Source organism: Dermacentor variabilis, chromosome 5, assembly GCF_050947875.1.
Source record: "Dermacentor variabilis isolate Ectoservices chromosome 5, ASM5094787v1, whole genome shotgun sequence".
Classification (NCBI taxonomy): Eukaryota; Metazoa; Arthropoda; class Arachnida; order Ixodida; family Ixodidae; genus Dermacentor; species Dermacentor variabilis.
This window is the reverse complement of record NC_134572.1, coordinates 149264046-149280753: the sequence shown is the minus strand read 5'-3', so window position 1 is coordinate 149280753 and position 16708 is coordinate 149264046. Positions and strand designations below refer to the sequence as shown.

The 16708-nt window shown below is 50.3% G+C and overlaps 1 protein-coding gene across 1 annotated transcript in view; it reads right to left on the bottom strand.

Moving 5' to 3' along the window:
* LOC142583231 (U-scoloptoxin(01)-Er1a-like) overlaps positions 1–16304 on the bottom strand; it is a 39123-nt gene extending 22819 nt beyond the window's left edge. The window contains exon 1 of the mRNA XM_075693604.1: positions 16075–16304. The gene's annotated coding sequence lies outside the window, so the exon portion shown is untranslated. The remainder of the gene's footprint in view (positions 1–16074) is intronic.
* Positions 16305–16708: the final 404 nt, after the last annotated feature.

Sequence of the window (16708 nt, the reverse complement as noted above, 5' to 3'; positions counted from 1 at the left end):
TTTGACCGACGTTTCGCTCGATTTGAACGCAACGGACGTTAAAAATAACCGCTCCAGTTTTGGGCGTTGCGGGCGAGGCTGCGCGCGCCACTCTGATATCGGGCACGGCGAGAAAGAATAAAATATCTGTGCCAGCGGCGCTGACCGCGTGTGGAACGATCAACATCAAACAACTCCAGCCAGTACGCTCGTATCAGCTCGCCTCGCGTTGACCCAACCTACACACAGCTTCCTCGAACGAGAAACTCCCGACGCTCGCGAGTTAGTTCCGGTTCGCTGCTTGTCATCGCGCGTCCACGAGTCAAAGGTTGACGACGTGCTATAATATTGCATATCAGACGTGCGAAGGTACGCTTGTCAAAACTCCACGAGCCACGACGCGACGGGAGCCGTCGAAAGTTGCACTGACGTGCTGTTTTCTTCGTCCGCTTTGTTAATTCGCTGACAGCGTTCGTCATTCTCGCGGGCCACTAGCTAGTAGTAAACGGGGCCCCCAAACACAAGGTTGTACTATTGAAATAAATCTGTTCTTACGTGCACACTCAACCGACACATTTCGCATTTCCTTATTGATTCAAGCGTCGCTTCCGTTACAACAAGAGAATGGGCGAATCGGTGGCGCTGACGAATCCAGAGACCGGTTCATCACAATCCCGATGATTCCGACTCCGACTTCTGCTGCGGATTTCGTTTTCTTAAATGTACGTCCAGACGTCTACCGAATATGTGGTACAGCTTCCGTCATACTTAACACGAACACGCATTAAGCGGTCTTTAGTTTCTCCAGTATGTGCTGCTGGAGATTCCTATTTAGTGTGCCCTCAAAGTGCCAGCTTAATGTGCGTCTCTTTCAATGCCTTCCACGCTACTTTAACTCAGGCTGCCTACAGCCTGCGTTTGCTGAAGGTAGGCCGCAATTGGTTCTTCGGGTTATGTCTGACGGAGGCTGACGTGGCTACGAGGTTGTTTCTTTCTGCGCCCGTACCTCGTCGTACAGCTAATTCGACTGCGTGAACAAGACTGATTCTGTACACTACTGCGCTGGGAGGTTCCCTTGCAAAAACTCATTGGTGCATACGCATACGCCTTCTCTCTCTTTTTCCAACAGAGCTACAGGAAGAGGTGGCCGCACTCTGCTGTTTCGTGTTGCAAGACTTTGATTGTAGGAGGTTATGGTTGTGTCGCTCCGGCACCTCCGCGTTAGAGGCGTGTGTTGCTGATGGCGTTCGTTTAAAGGCTCTCTCAATTCCATGTCCTTGGTTAGATCGGGCCCCATAGCGAGGCGTTTGAGTAGGTGTTGTCTTGGCAGGCCGCAAGTTATACAGTAAGTGCGATACGCGTATTTGGAAGAGAAAGTATAGCAACCACGCATGCAAAACAGGCCCCCACCGCTTTCACCTAGCCCGAGCCAAAAAGCCGCGCGCTATCTAGCGCCTTGTTTATTCTGCGCGTGTTGTTGCTTGAGATGAATACTGGATAACTTCGGTGGTTCTCCACATTCGTAAACCCTGAAAGAGAGAGAGAGAGAGAGAGACGGAGAGGGAAAGTTATGGAGGTTAATAAAGGACGTGTCCGGTTGGCTACCCTATACTTTGGGAGGGGGAAATGGTAACAGAAGCAGTAGCAACTAGCAAAATATTATGTTTGACACCATGGGAAACTAACATAAAAGTCGCCAGAAAGCATAATTTCTTCCATGGGATAACCCTAAATTTCATGCGCCTTAAAGGGGGCTATAAACGCAGAAGAATAATTTGCGGTGCCGGCCGTTCTGGAGTTCAACTCTGACCTTCTCAATTTTTCGCCACCCTCTAGACGCAAGGAAATTCGCACCGGCGACAGCTCTGTAGTCACATCAACGTTGGCGACGCCAGCGACGCGGACTTTAAAACAAAATAATACAATAATACATATGGGACGCAGTGAACAACAAGAGACGCGCCGTTGTTTCATCGTTCACGCAGCTAGCACGGTCCCTGGACTAAAAAGGCTCCTCCCTCGGAAGACGTTCGCCTTCCCTTAGCACAATAAAGGTTTCTCTCTTTCTCTTTCTCTCTCTCTGAGCGCGCTGCTGCAACCCTCGTCAAGCCGACGACAGATGTGGAACGCAGGAATGACCCTGCTTCCGGGTTCCATGATGACCTTTGTCTGGTCACTCGTGGCATGGCCGTGGTAGCTGAACGATAGCAGCGTCATCGTTCTTTTGCTCGTGAACCTATTTCTTGCTGTCACTGGCACAAACACAACCTGTGTTTCCCCTGGCATTAAGCAAACATGCACGTATCTGCAATTTAATTTTTCGTTTTCAATACGGTGAGCAGGTGCACTGGAAATCTCACGGCGATTGTATGTACTTTCAGTAAAGCGGAAAGTTGGGCTAGTTGGTGAGTGATCATCATACCTTGCTGGTGAAGCAGCGCACTGACACGGACACAGTGAAGACAAACAGGAGTGAGTGTCGTCTTTTCCTGTTTGTCTTCACTGTGCCCGTGTCAGTGCGCTGCTTCACCAGCAAGGTATGATGATTGTATGTGCGTTTTTGTTGGCTCTTCTTAGAGTTCATTACGACCTCAACTGTGCAGCCGAGTACCGGTGCAGACCCACGGGGTGCATTCCTAGATTAGAGAGAATGCAATTAAATTTAAAAAAATGTATTGTGGAAGTTCATGGCACATTGGTTTATGTTAGGGGAAATAGCTGAAATTATATCCACAGCACAAATCTCACAGCGACTGCAGGGCCCACGTAACGTTTGCTTGCGGCGGGTGGGAACTCCCTTGTTGACACCATGACTCATTAGCACCGTAGAGTGCTCGAGTGGCGTCTCGAGCGGCGCAACACCACGTGAGATGCTTCATTAGGAGATTTATTCTAAAGTTAGACGAAAACTTGTTTGGTTAGGGAACGTGAGGATTAAGAATCACGATCATTGAACAAGTCAAGATGAAGAAAAAAGAAAAAAAAACAGAATTTTCCCAGCTCATGCGAGTTCCTCCGTTATCTAGTACGAAGTGTGACTATGGAATCGCACGGACTCCGAAAGGTCTTCTTTCTTTTTTTTTTTTTACTTTGGCTTCTCCAGTGATCGGAACTTCTTCGAGGTGCTTCACTGTAGAGTAGGCGCCCGCGTTGCTAGTCCGGCATGCAGTGAGAAGTGATAACCTTTTCAGATTAGACAGCGTTGCTTGCTGCGACACGACAAACAGCCGCACATTCTTCAAGGCTCACCGTGCTGCCCCCCTCCACCTTTCCCACCGCAGAAAACCAGCGACGGCGAGGTGTGGGCGCTTGGCATCCGGACGCCCACCACGTGTTGGGCGACGCAATGCTCGCGGGTGCCCCGCTTCCCCTCTTTGTTCGCCAAGGCCTCCCGTTGTTACGGAGAAGCGGGTCGGTATCACCGCGCGCAGAGATGGGAAAGAGGCCGCCTTGAATCGCGCCGAGGTCGCGGGCACGCGTCTGTCTGTCTTGCGGTGAGATTGCGTGTTCTGCGCGATTGTCTTTAGAGAGTATATGGCGCGTCACCTGGATTTCTTCTTTTTTTTTTTTTTCAATCGAAGCTTGCGCGCGTCACTCTTCGGGGCAGCGGAATCGAACGGCCACGCTATACTAGTCTGCGCAACGGTACCCACGAAAGTTCGACAACAGGTTCCAGTTTGGCGAGGCACGTTAAGGAAGCAAGGTTGTACTTCACATGACTTCGTGAAGTGTAGTGTTCAAGGACGGAGGTCTTTTAAGGGTGCCTAGAATGGCGACAAACTCGAGCCACCTTTCGGGCATGATTGCTTTGTCGAAACCATATTACTGCATTGGCTGTGATGTAACACCCGTCATTCAAATCGGCGGCTTATGCCTCAGGCATGCATAGTGGCATCAGTCATAATGTAATCACGTCTGTTTATGGATGCCGATTGATTGATTGATTGATTGATTAATTAATTAATTAATTGATTGGGTGTGTCTAACATTCTAAAACAACGCAGCGACTTTGATAGATGACGTTGTGGAGACCTGCAGAATTATTTCGTTATTTAGACCATCCTTGTGTCCTCGGTCAGGCTTGTAGTCGCCACGACAAGGAATCGCACCCGCGACCCCGTATATAACAGCAAAACTCCAAAGCCTCTAAGCCACCACGACTGGTCTCAACAAATTTCGTACGTCTACGCGGCCTTTAACCTGCTCAGTGCAGGTTGGTAGTTCAAAGGCTATTTCGATACTTTCCTGTGTATTACAGCACCGAAAGCGATACCGATTAAACAGCTCCAAATGGACGTTGTGGCCTTCGCTTCAATTTAAAGCTATTTAAAGAACATTAGCGTCTTACTCAGAGCCATGGGACACGATCTACATAACGGTAGCTTACCTGCCTTGTTTCGCTATCATCACACCTTACAGAAAAGCTTTAGCGCACATAAATAAAAAGGCCTAAATCTGTGTCTCGTACAGGGCCGCTTTAAGGCTACACACTACGTACGTGGGCAGAATATGAAATACGGGAGCGGATCTCACGGTCTAGAGCTGAATTTTAATCAGCTCGAATGTCGACTGAACGAGGCAGCTCAAGTTCGCGGAGACCACTCGGTCTCTGTCCGGTCGCCGTGCCAGGGACTGACGACATTGGACTGCTAATAGTGGTTTTCCCTCTCGAGAGAAATTCGTCTGAGCTAGAGTTCCGGAAGCTGGCACGGATAGAGAACGTAAGTATCTTCATCGCGGTGTTTTGAAACGCGCTAGTGGCTTTTCTAATCGGCCCAAGTATAATTGTTGCGAATGATCTGTAACTCTCTCTGGGGCGAACGTTGGAGTCATCAAGTGCCAAGTGTTGTAAAGAACGGCCGGCTACCCATATATCTCTCCGATTCACTTATCAGGCGATTTTGTATGATTTCCGGGGAAGAGGCCGCTCTTTTTTTACACTCTTCCAACTGAGAATGGAAAATGTTGTGAATTTCAAGGGGTGCAAGAGTGCACTGATTATGCATCACATTCATAGTTCTTCAGCGCACCAGCGTTTCTTTGAAACAGTTCTTCAGATTCTGCAACGGCGAACCAATGATTGGTGTCCAGATGTATTTACGTTTGTTGGCTTTGAACCAGCGGAACAATTTTCGGCATGGGACATTGCTAAATAAATGTTCATGTTTGTCGTGGCATGTGCACTCAACGCTAATAGAAGTCATGGGATTCATGACAACAACACCACACAAAGAAAATAAGAAAAAAAGGGCTTTCTTGTTCCTGTTCTCCGGCTGTCCCTGTTTGCAGGCCTGCTTTTTCCATGACACAAATGTCCTACTAGCCTTGTCGACTTTCTGTACTAGAGGTGTCGTACGGAAGCTTTCAGCGCTTTTCCTTTTCTCGATCCTTAAGTTTCGTCGTCCGAAATGGCAGGCCACGTGCACAGGTTTTATATATATATAAACGTGGAGCGGCAGTCGAAGCAGTCTGCTAAGCGTTGCTGCACAAGAAGCAATGTGGTAGCAGCAAAATGACCGAAAGAGGAATAACACGATCCGTAACGGGGGGATTACGCTTTAACCAAAGGTAATACTAAACGCATTCGTAACTGCGACCTTGCGTACGACGGCCGTTCCTTACAAGCGACCTCCGAAACGGCCCTCCGTATCCAAATGTTTCGAAGGAAGAGAAACAAGACGTCGGATACGGATACAGCAGATGCAGCAGTGCAAAAATCGGCTGTTACGGCGCTGCCTTCTACGTTTGATCATTCCTCGCGTTCTCACCGCGACGAATTGGCACGAAAATAAGAGGATTGGAAAACAGCACGAACGTGTTTCCGAGGCAAACAGGCTTTCATTCTCGAGATACCGAAAGCGATGCATAAGCTGCAAGCTTCCCGAGACGAACGCGTCTATACAAGCACTAAGGTTGAGCTAAACGGAAAGTGCAGAAGAAAAAAAAAAGAGGCAAGGAGCCTTTGGAAATATGGGATGTAGCCTGCGCATTCAACTCTACGTAAAATGTCGAACAGTTCGATCCCAATCGTATGAAGCGAACAGGCGATGAAGCCGAGGAAAGCATAAGGGAAATTAACAGTGGTTTCCCTTATACAGATGTGCTTACTGTTTCTGCCGTAAAATAAAGCGATGGTTAATTAAAAATCACAATTAAAAACTACAATTGGTTTCATATGATTGTGACCTAAAAAAAAAGAAAGAAAAACTGAGCCCTTGGTTCTCCTTCTTATCATTCACAACATTTCTATGCGAGTTGATGGTTGCATTTCATGGTCTCTTGTTTAGTTTGTGACCTGCTTCAGGGTCTAACACGCTTGATAAGTAGCGGTTGGGAAGAGCAGTTGACCACAGCTCTTGAGACGCTAGGTCCGCCTGCACTAGGCAAACATTGTATACGGTGCTTACATGAACCAGGTGCAGGGTGCAAGTGGCTGTGCTACAATATTAATTTGATATCATATTTTTATGGCCTATCATTATTTGCTGCATAAACTATGTGTTTTGAGACCTGCAATGTGCCAGTATCAACATTCCGTGAACTACGCGTTAGTACGTTCTTACTCTTCAGACTTCATTTTAATATTAAGTTGTTAGTTAGTTAGTTTGTTTGTTTGTTCGTTTGTTTGTTCATTCGTATGATTGTTTGCTTGCTCATTTGTACGACTGTTTGAACCGGCGTGCCTTTGTCTGATATGCACTGCTTGCCTAAGCGAGAAGGTGTAGCCTGCATCACACCTGAGACGAAAACCTCTCCTACGCAAGCACATTTATTGTAAAACTCCTCCTCCACTTGTACGACCTGACGCACAAACTTGGATCGCTGAATTTACTATCAAGTGCCTGTGGTGTTCCCTAACTTCATCAATGTCGGACTGTGGTGCCCGCGATAAAATGACGTCATAATAACCACAAGCTGGCATCCAAATTTCCAACTCACCTCCCCCTTCCTTCCGGTCCACACTGCCGCCGCAAGACTTACGGGAGTGCGGCTGCGGGAGGTCTCAACGTGTTGGCTTTGTTTCGCAAAAAAAGAAGAAGTCTCCCACGCTGCCGAAAAAAAAAAAAAAATGAGGCAATGAATGAACGAACGCATACGCCACGAGTCCGAACGCGCTGCCCAGCGGTGTCCGGCGTGGAAACAAAGGGCAAGGAAACAGAGGAGCGATCCGCACGTGATCAGTCCGCGGAATGAGCTCGCGAGCGCCGCGCAGAAGACGCCTCGTGAATCGGATACCCGGAAATGACACGCGCGGTGAACCGCACGCATTGAGCGGTACGTGTCGGCAGCGTGGGCGGCGATTACGTGCCCGCTGGGCGTTTCTCTGACAATGATACCCGCGGCTCGACGAGGGCCGACGCCGCAGGAACGTGCGGGAGTGCGTGTGTGCGGGTTGTGTGTGACCCTGCCATTAGAGATCGAGGTAAGCTCACCCGCGCGCGCACTGGTGTGTCATCGCATTCACGACGACAACTTGCACTGCTCTTTGCTGATGGAGGGAAAGGCGGGGGGGGGGGGGTGCTGAAGTGCCGGAGGTTGCGCAACCGCTTGTGAGCGCGCGCTGCCTCCTCGGGAGAGCAGAAACTGAGAAACGCGTGGTTCCTGACGCCTTTTTTTTTCTTTGTTCGTTCGTTTTGTGTTGTTCTTGTTTCGCTTCTACTGATGTCGTTGCACCAACGACGCACGGCGCCTACGCGCGAGAAGCGAGAGTTTGCAGCGACGGCTTTTGGAATGCATTATAAGAGCGTAGGTGCATGTTCCTGCCCTTCGTCTGTTCAGACGTGTGGAGAAACCTATAGTGCCGTCGTACTCTGTGGCGAACCGTTCTACTTTTTCGTTCTTCTGGTCCTTCCTAATTGGCCAACACGAAGCCGCGCCCCCGTCTGTCGCCGGTATTGACTAGTTGGTGGGACGCATCATTAGCATGAATTGAATTAGAAGAAAAAAAGACACTTCTGGGCCATTATTCGTTACGACTAATTCCAGCATCAATTTCTCTCTCTTTCGTTCTTAGTTAATAGATCAAACACTGCCGCGGTGTCCTAACCACTGGGCCTCGCTCTGGCCCTATCCTCCAAACTAGGTATATGCGTCACTATGACGCAAAGGCTATGCACTAAAGATGCCTTATTATGGCAAACATAACAGATTTGTTTTTTTTTTTTCGAATAGCCACTGACGATCCTGTTACGAAAAAAATAGAAGACGGCTGCCCGACGATCAGTCTGGCGCTGGATACTTAATTCAAGCTGCCATGAATAATGAATTTATTTGCGTTTATAAAAAAAAGAAAAAAAAAACTTGAGTGGCGCTATAACGTTGTAGAGCGCACGTATACGACACGTATACGTGCGTATACGTGTCGTATACGTTTCGGCAAGTATACGACATCGCTCTGCCAACTCTTTTTCACTGAGGCCCTGCATTAGCAGCATTTTAAAGCCCCACTGCACGCCGCCGCGTTTGTCGACGAGTCACCGCAAGCTGAGCAAGGGGAAGCGGACCAACTAGAGACGCTGGCACCACTCTCCTCGTGCGGTTATCTAGTTTCACTGTGCCAGCTCGGCTCTCCCGAAGTTCTATCCGCTCTTCTGCGCGCTGCTCGCCTCTCGTCAGCCAAGCAGATATGTAAAACATGTCACGGTAGCAGAACGATACTTGGTTTGAAATCAAAGTCGCCGACTGTTTCTCAACTCCATCTCCTCCTACAAATGAGGAGAGTGTTTGATTAGGCTGTTGGTACAACGCTGCGGGTCACCGCTCGTGCTTGTGCCAGCGGTTACGTAAATTTGATGTTAGAAGTTTGGAATCAAGTAAGAATGGAATGACTTTACGTTATGACGCCCAAGGTTCCCTTAGAACGCAAGCTGCGCACTTAACGAAAACGATTGTCCTTGTCAGGCAATCAAACCCAACACCACTGCATTCCCAAAGTAGTCCTTTTACAACCAGAGATAAGCCGGAGTTTATCCAGCCGGCAATTAGTAGCGAAAGAGAGCGTGAGCGAACTAACCGACAACTACCTGCTACCTATGTTTGCTACACAGGTAGCAGCAGGTGTAGTTAAGCAGGTGTTTTGCTACCTGCTTAGCTAACCTGGTGGAGCGATCGCCCCGCAAAGACCATGGCTTCTACTTGGCTTCCTCCCTCGGGACCAAGACAAAATTTGCTTCAATTGAGAAGGTTCGCTCTCGAGGAATTCTTAAGTATGACAATTATAGATTCCTGCTACAAGCTAAAACGTGAGAGGAAAAACGAGAGAACGCCATAGCAGAACTAGCTTGCCAAGCTGAAAAGTCTGTGCCTACTTTCGCACTCGTAATGCCTTGACTATGGCAAGTGATCTTGCCGGAAAATTGGCACTGGGTGGAGTCTCCTCTCTTCATTGATCGCCTTCAGCTGCTTCAATTTACGTCCTACCGTGCAGGTGTTTTGATACGTGCCTTATCCTGTCTGGTTTAATTCGAGTGCGCAATTTTGAATGGGTTCTTTCTGGCCACATTGAAGATTCCGGCGCCGGTGTGGCCTATACATTTTAGGGCCGATTAGATCCCGATTTCTGGCTGGAACTTTCATACATATTAATAGAGGCTTGGCGCCCACAGTACCAAGCCTTACGATCGCACTTGCATCCAACACAGATAAGAAGCTCAGTGCTGGCACGCGCTTGCAGCCGACTGTGCCGTTCTGCTCCTTTGCTCAGGCACGAAACGTGTGGCTTCTCTGCAGCTCATCCAGACATCGTGTTGTCTCAACGGAAGCTCGCTATTTGCAGACGCAACACCGTGCCGCAAGATGTGCCGGTGCTTACCTTCCTTCCGCATGAATGGAGGCTCGCCCCGGGCAGGCGACCTTAACTCACGCAAAAACGTGAGAGGCAAACTGCGGTCGCTTACTGCAACGAAAGGGGAGCGTTCCCGTGTTTCTTTCTTCCACGCGCACAGATAAGAAAGGCAAGAGACATTAAAGCGGCAGCGGCGGTCCCTTTCTTTGCTGACGGTGCCCCGGGGTACTACCGCAACTGTGCGTTCTTCCGTAACCGATAGCCATCGAAGTTCGCGGGCGCGAAGGCGTATCGAGAACGGGCGTCTTTCAAGGGTGGCATTGTTCGTCGATTGCCTGACCTCGAACTTGCAACCCCCTTCTTTTTTCCTTTCCTTTTTTGTTTGTTTGTGTGTGTTCTTCGAGCATAGCGTGTGTGTGCCTTTCACCATTTCGTGTCGCAAGAGAAAGTGCGCACTTTGAGCTGATTAAAATGAGCCACGCTGTACGTGGATCCTCTTGCTTTTGTTAACGCCTGACGGCTGCCCGATAGCGGTAAATGTGAACGTTATTTCCGGTGTGCGCGGACGGGGGGAGGGCGTCGCCCAACAAACCCTGCGCGAGCAAAGATTCGTCTTCAATTGAATGTAAACGTTATTTGTAGTGTTATGCGCGTGGGTGCATTGCGCATGGCGTTGTACCAACAAATGAGTTCTGTTGAGTTTCCGGTGTGTGGGTTGCTTTAAATTCTCGCGCTTGTGCCATGGGAGACAGTTTCACCTGTTCGCGAGGAATGTAAGGAGGTGAAAAATGTTTGACGTTACCTTGGGCTACACAATTTTGGTTCACGTATTAATGAGTGATACTTTGGTTACGCATATCGCGCTTCTCGACTTTCTGTAACATCGAAGGACCACTCACTGTCATGCTTCAGCAACATAGAGACATAACTTTTAAACTGAGGTGCCAGAAAGAAGCTGACATTTTTAACAAACCAATCACGTCGCCAGCATGTTTGAATGCGTATTTCGACTCCAAGTACCGCTCGCGCAACTTGCAAGAAAGCCTTTCTCTTCCTTTTTTCTTCGCCCAATGTGTCTCCATCTTTACAAAAGTTTTGTAAGCATCGCTGCAGTCGATATCTCAAGTTAAAGGAGGGCCCGTCTCTCGGCTATGGCGTTATCTGGCTAAGCACAAAGACAGCAATTGAATTAAGGGCTCCACCAGGCTGCATTTCATTCGCGGCAGAACACAAAAAAACCGCACGTGTAGTGAAGTTTCAGTGCACGTAAGAAAGCCCCGGATGACCAAAACTTGTCCAGACTCCTCCTCTCCTTCCCCTCCCCTCCATTTTCCCAACGCCTCTTTACTACATCGTCTCTTACGGCCACGTTGTGATGAAAAACCAGATAGCTTAAAAAAAAAAAGAAGAAAAACAGAGCGAGTCTGTGCTCCGTATTCTTTGAACAGCACCCACGTGCCAGGCTTGGTGGACCTCCGCGTATGCGCGTAAGGTGAAAGACCACGAGGAACGCGCACGGAAAATCCTTGCCTTCCTAATCGTCACGACTGGGCGCTTAGTATGCCGCGGACAATTCGTTCTCGCGAGCGCTCACACGGTGGACGACGCTTTCTCAACGTCCGCGCAGTCGTGATTAACTCGTTCTACACGCGTACTTCGTGTACACGAACAGCTTTCTTTTTTGCTGCGGGAGCGAGGACGAGCTACCACAGCAATTCATTCCGTCCCGAACCGCGCATGTCGAGGATACGAGCCCCTCGCGGTATTGCGAAGCAAAACAAGTAGGCGTCATCCCACCCACTCGGCGATCGCCGGGCGGTGTGGAGCGAAGCGAGCTGCAATGCACGGCGGATCGCGATCGGTGAGCGCTCTCACACGCGATCTATGGGCGCTTGGGATGCTTGTCACGTCGACCTTGCGTGCAGGGCGTAACATGGGGAGGCCCTCGAGGTGTTGTGATTACCTTTCGCAAGACGATACGGACAGCTCATTCCTATTACTTGCATGCCCGGGAAAGGCGAGCGCCAGGGCTTCGCACGAACGTTTGTCTAATCTGTATTGCCTTCTAGCAGGAGCTCGTTTACACGCGGTAATTGTATCTCGCGACAGATTAGTGCTCACTTTCTGCTTCCGCTGCGTCTTTCAACGCTCGATATTTCTTTTTTTTTTCTATGGCGGAACAGGACGTTCTAGTGCACTAGAACGTCCTGTCGTCTAGAACGTCCTGTCGTCTAGAACGTCTCTCTTCGAAGGAAGTGAAAGTTCGTGGCGCACTATACGTAGCGCGGTAAACTGCACTGCGCAGGAACAAACTGACTCTGTGAACTCTCGATATGTCCCGATGTCTCGGTCTACTTTGGAGAAAACGGGACATATCTAGAGTTCGCACTGTCAGTTTGTTCCTGTGCAGTGCAGTTTACCGCGCTACGTATATTACGCGACGAAATTTCACTTCCTTCGAAGAGAGTCGTCGGTATCGAAATTCGAATGTGGAGGTAATTGAAAAGGCAGTGAAATAATAATGTCGCCACCTTTCCTAGAGAAATAGCCACGAGTCTGTTATCGTCCGTTTCGTTTGCCCCCCAGCACTGGAGGACGAAGTCGCGTAGTCAGTGTTAGCAGGCATGGTCATGACATAAGAGTGCTGAAACGCATGAACTTCTGAATGCATAAAACACACAAAAGTAAATCAATCACAGTGAGAAGCACAGCGGCTCACCACTCCGCGTCCGCTCTCGATTCTATCACCATGGCATGGAAAGAATTCTGAACAAACGTACGTATGGATGTTTTTTTTTTTTCTTTTAAAGAGAAGGCAGCCTTGCGTCGCTGTCTTCTTGAAATAACAGTGTTAAAACTTAAATGAAGTTCTCGGGTTTCACGCACCAAATCTACGATTTGATTATAAGGCACGCGTACTGGATACTACGGATTAGTTTTGACCCCCTGGAAGTCTTTAACGTGCCCCAATGCACATGACCGCGGACGTTTTTGCATGTCTCCCCCATCGAAGTGCGTCCGCCGCGGTCGGGATTTTGATCCTGCGACCTCCGTGCTTAGCAGCTCAGCCCCATGGCCGCTAGGCCACCACGGCAGGTAACCTATCAAATTTGCCATCCAATTACCATCCTAATTTAAGTGCTACTACATATTTCCTGAACCTCGGCTGGACTGCACGTCACGGAAGGCAAGCCCGAGGTTATATTACGTGACCAAGCATAAACGCCTACAGATAGTCAACGAAAATAAGCCGTCATGGACTGGTACGCTACTCGTGCAGAAATTATTCACCGTTATGGAGATAGATTCGAATATTCGTGCGAGGGGCGTCTCGGGGCGCTGGCCATCTGGTCGTCCGCGTCAATATCGCGCGCTCCGACGTTGGGGCTTCGGCATCTCGTCTCTGGGCTAGGCCAATTAATGGAAATTCAATAGCATTCCTCCGGACGCCCGACCTGGCGCAATTTCGCGTAAGTAAGTGGAGCCACTCCCGGAGGGTGCCCCGGTCGGACACGCCTATGCAGCGGCACCGGCTGCCCGCGTCGCGTTACCTTTCGACGCCGGCGCTGGTCGGCCCTTTTTCTCACGTCAATCTCGCTTCGGAATTCTTCCAAGCCCGACCGCGCGGCGAGCCTTTCGTCTTGCGCGGCACGAGAAGCCTCGGGACTTTTTCGAACATCTCGACATGCTGGGTGCGTAGGGAGAAGGGAGCTATGCAGCCTACACATGTTTGCGCTTCTAATCCATCGTGTTCCTTCGTGGCGCCTAGCCGCTGTGCTTCGCAAAGACGCGGACAAGCTGTTGTAGCCTCTCGGATAATATGACGGACAGCAGCCGTCCGAGTCAGGTGGCAGCGCCTCCCTTTTTTTTTCCGCGTTCGTCACTCAGCGAAGCAAGCCGAGGTGAGAGGAGGCGAGGTGCAGGCGCTAAGAGGCTCGCACTGTGCGTCAAAAACAAAACAGAAGAAAGCAAACGCGAGAGAATAACAGACGAAGAGAAGGCGAGGGACTTGGCGCAGGAGTTATGTCAGCGTGCGGCGAAGGCTGGGTTTGGGGTTACTTATAACCCGCGATGGCCGCAGGGAACTCTGAGCTGCTCGCGCTTTGGGGCAGCTTAAAGGGACGCCCCGATGTAGCGCCGTCGCTGTCACAGCGCCGGAAGACGTAAGGCAGGAAGAACCAGTTTCGCTCATCTCTCAGGCCAGGGATTGCGGGGAACCAGTAACGCGAGCTGGTCTCGCGACCGCTGCATGCAGTCGCTCGCGGGAAGGACGCCAGAGTGCTACTTGTCCCTCGCGCACGTGTGGTTTTGTTGCGACGATACTGCGGGATTTAGTTGCGTCGCTGATAAGGGCCGGGAGAGAGCCGGAGAGACCGCGCCGCAAGTGACTAGAAGATACTAACACGGGTACCGTGTCGCACTGAATTTCTTTCCCCGCTTCGCTTAAGCTTTGTCATTCTTAATTAAATGCGGACCTAAAGAAGCTCCTTCGAGTGACCGCTTGTTAAGAACAAGTTTCCGTATTAAATATATAAACGGCTGTCATGTTCATATAGGCTGTGCTAGTTCTGCTTGAAGTATCCAGTGCGTGCGAAATATCATGCAAAGTATTAGGCAAGGCATATGCATCAAGGTAAAGGCAAGGTATACGGATCGGGTCACGTTTAAATGTGAAGACGCCTGAAATGGGTTTCGCGAAACGATATGGCCTCCACTACCTACAAAATAGATAATGTTAATGTAAGCGCTGAAACTCTTTCACTTTGTGTCTTTGTAAGGTGTCTCGTTCAAATGTACCGAGAATTTTTTCACCGAAGAGAATAACATAGTCAAGTATCTTACTTCTTTTGGAATATAAGATAACGAAGGAAATGCGAAAACCATAAGTAGCATTGCGAAATCACTTCGGGAAGTCCAGACTGATATATCTGTTCTACGGTGGAACAATATCTTCTACAAGCGGACACCGGCCAACGTCGCAGGCAACAGGATGATGGGCGATGGCGAAAACCAGTGACAATCTCCTGTTAAGAACAGGAAACTGCGAGAAGCTAGCCGCTGATAAGTTTCAGAGAGTTATCAGCAATAAATATGGCTGGCCCAGACAGGCCGCTCAAATCTATACCGAAGAAAGTGATCTGACAAAGTATACCTTGTCCTACCATTCGCCTGCTTTTCCAATACCCACAAGCACTATCTGTACATGACCCGCGAAGCGTACAAGGCAGCTGTAATAAATGGGTAGGTAAGCAAGCCTTCCAGGGTTAACGCGGAAAACATGTTTGCCTGGGATGGTACCGTTCAGCATACCAGCGTGGTTAATCACGGTACACCGATGCATTTACAATCCACGCTACCCTTGACGTGTTCGTGATTATGCAAATGTATTGACTGAGGAAATAAACGACCTCAACGTAACACCGCAACCAATGCTTTTATGCCGCGTTATACGTGCAAGCGATTCGTAAGCGCTGCCTAAGGAAGTTTAAATTAGGCGTAATCACGACAAGGGCTATCCTTCTTGCAACCTCCGAAGAGGTACGGGGCAGAAGCATTGCTCGCGCATTCAGGGCCTGAACATCCTACATAGCGCGCATTGTCTTCTATGCTAAGGCTCGTCGCGCACAATACGCTCCAAAGAATGCGAAGGAACAAAAATTGTAGCGAAATCGTAGCTTTATGAAGCGATTCACCCACTAAAACGGTTTACTAAGCCACGAATCTGCTGATCGCCCTTTTTCAGATTTGGACCCGCTGTGTTCCCAACTGTATGCTTTAGCTTATCCAGATCACCGAGCGCTACGACTTCCTGCCGCGAGAGCGTGCCTGGCCTGCTCACCACACTCGCGGTTCTTGCTACATTAGGGTCCTTTCCATTGCGACCCGTTGTCGTGCATGAAACAATGGCCAGTGCCAGTGACAAACGAAGCAGACTGTCGCGATGGCGTCTACGTCGGCTCGCTCAAGACTCGTTTTCTACTCGTGGCAAAGGCCACGGGGGACTGTCAGACGCAAGCGCGGCCCACTTTGCATAACACGCGGACCTCTGATGGGCGACACGAGTAGGCAGCTCCCTTCGATAGGATGCTCGGCGCTCAGGGTCCAGCACACACACGCAACAACACGCGAAGTGGTGTCGGCCGAGCGTCGATGGTGCACGCAGAGTCGGAGCCGTGGGAGCAAGGGTTGCGGAAGATGTATGTGAAGGTGGGGTGGGCGGGTTGACGAGGAGCCACAGTGGCTGCTTGCCTTGCAGGCGGCGATCGGCCTTTAGGGGAGGTAGGTTCGGTGTCAGTGCGCGGTTGCCTCACCTTGTGGTGGCGGGGCTGCTACGAAGAAGATCCTCGGGGATGCACGGATGCTGGCTTGGTCGCGGAGGGGGATAGCTCGTCGAGTGTGTGCGTCGGTAGCGCAACGGCGGCGTAACAACCTTCTCCGAGCTCCGTCCGGGCTGGCTCTGAGGAGAAAGTCCTTTTGCGTGCGAAGTGGGCCACAAGAGACGAGCGCTTGTAACGGTGCTGGTGGCGGCGGTGGGGGGGCACGACCGGCAACGGGAGAAGAACACACGGAGCGGTGGAAAGTGAACACACACAAGAACCACCATTGGCAAGGCCGGATCTTCCTTATATATTTCCACGCGGGTGGAGGAAGGCAAGGGTTGCCGGAGGACCAATGGGGTCCCGCACGCGCGTTGACCCTATGCCCCGCTTTCCTTCTTACCCTCCGCCGCCACCGCAGTTTCTCTTCTGCTGTGCAGGTGACGGAGGAGGAGGATGAAGAGAAGGACGAGATGATGCTGCTGCTGCTGCCGCTCCGCGCGCGCGCGCGCTTCGCGGGGCGGCCTTCACGCGTGCGGCGGCGGCGTCTCGTCGCCACCGTTATCCTACCGTGGGACGCTGATTTCGGCGCGACCGATGTGCCCCCCCCCCCGACCCCCACTTGTGT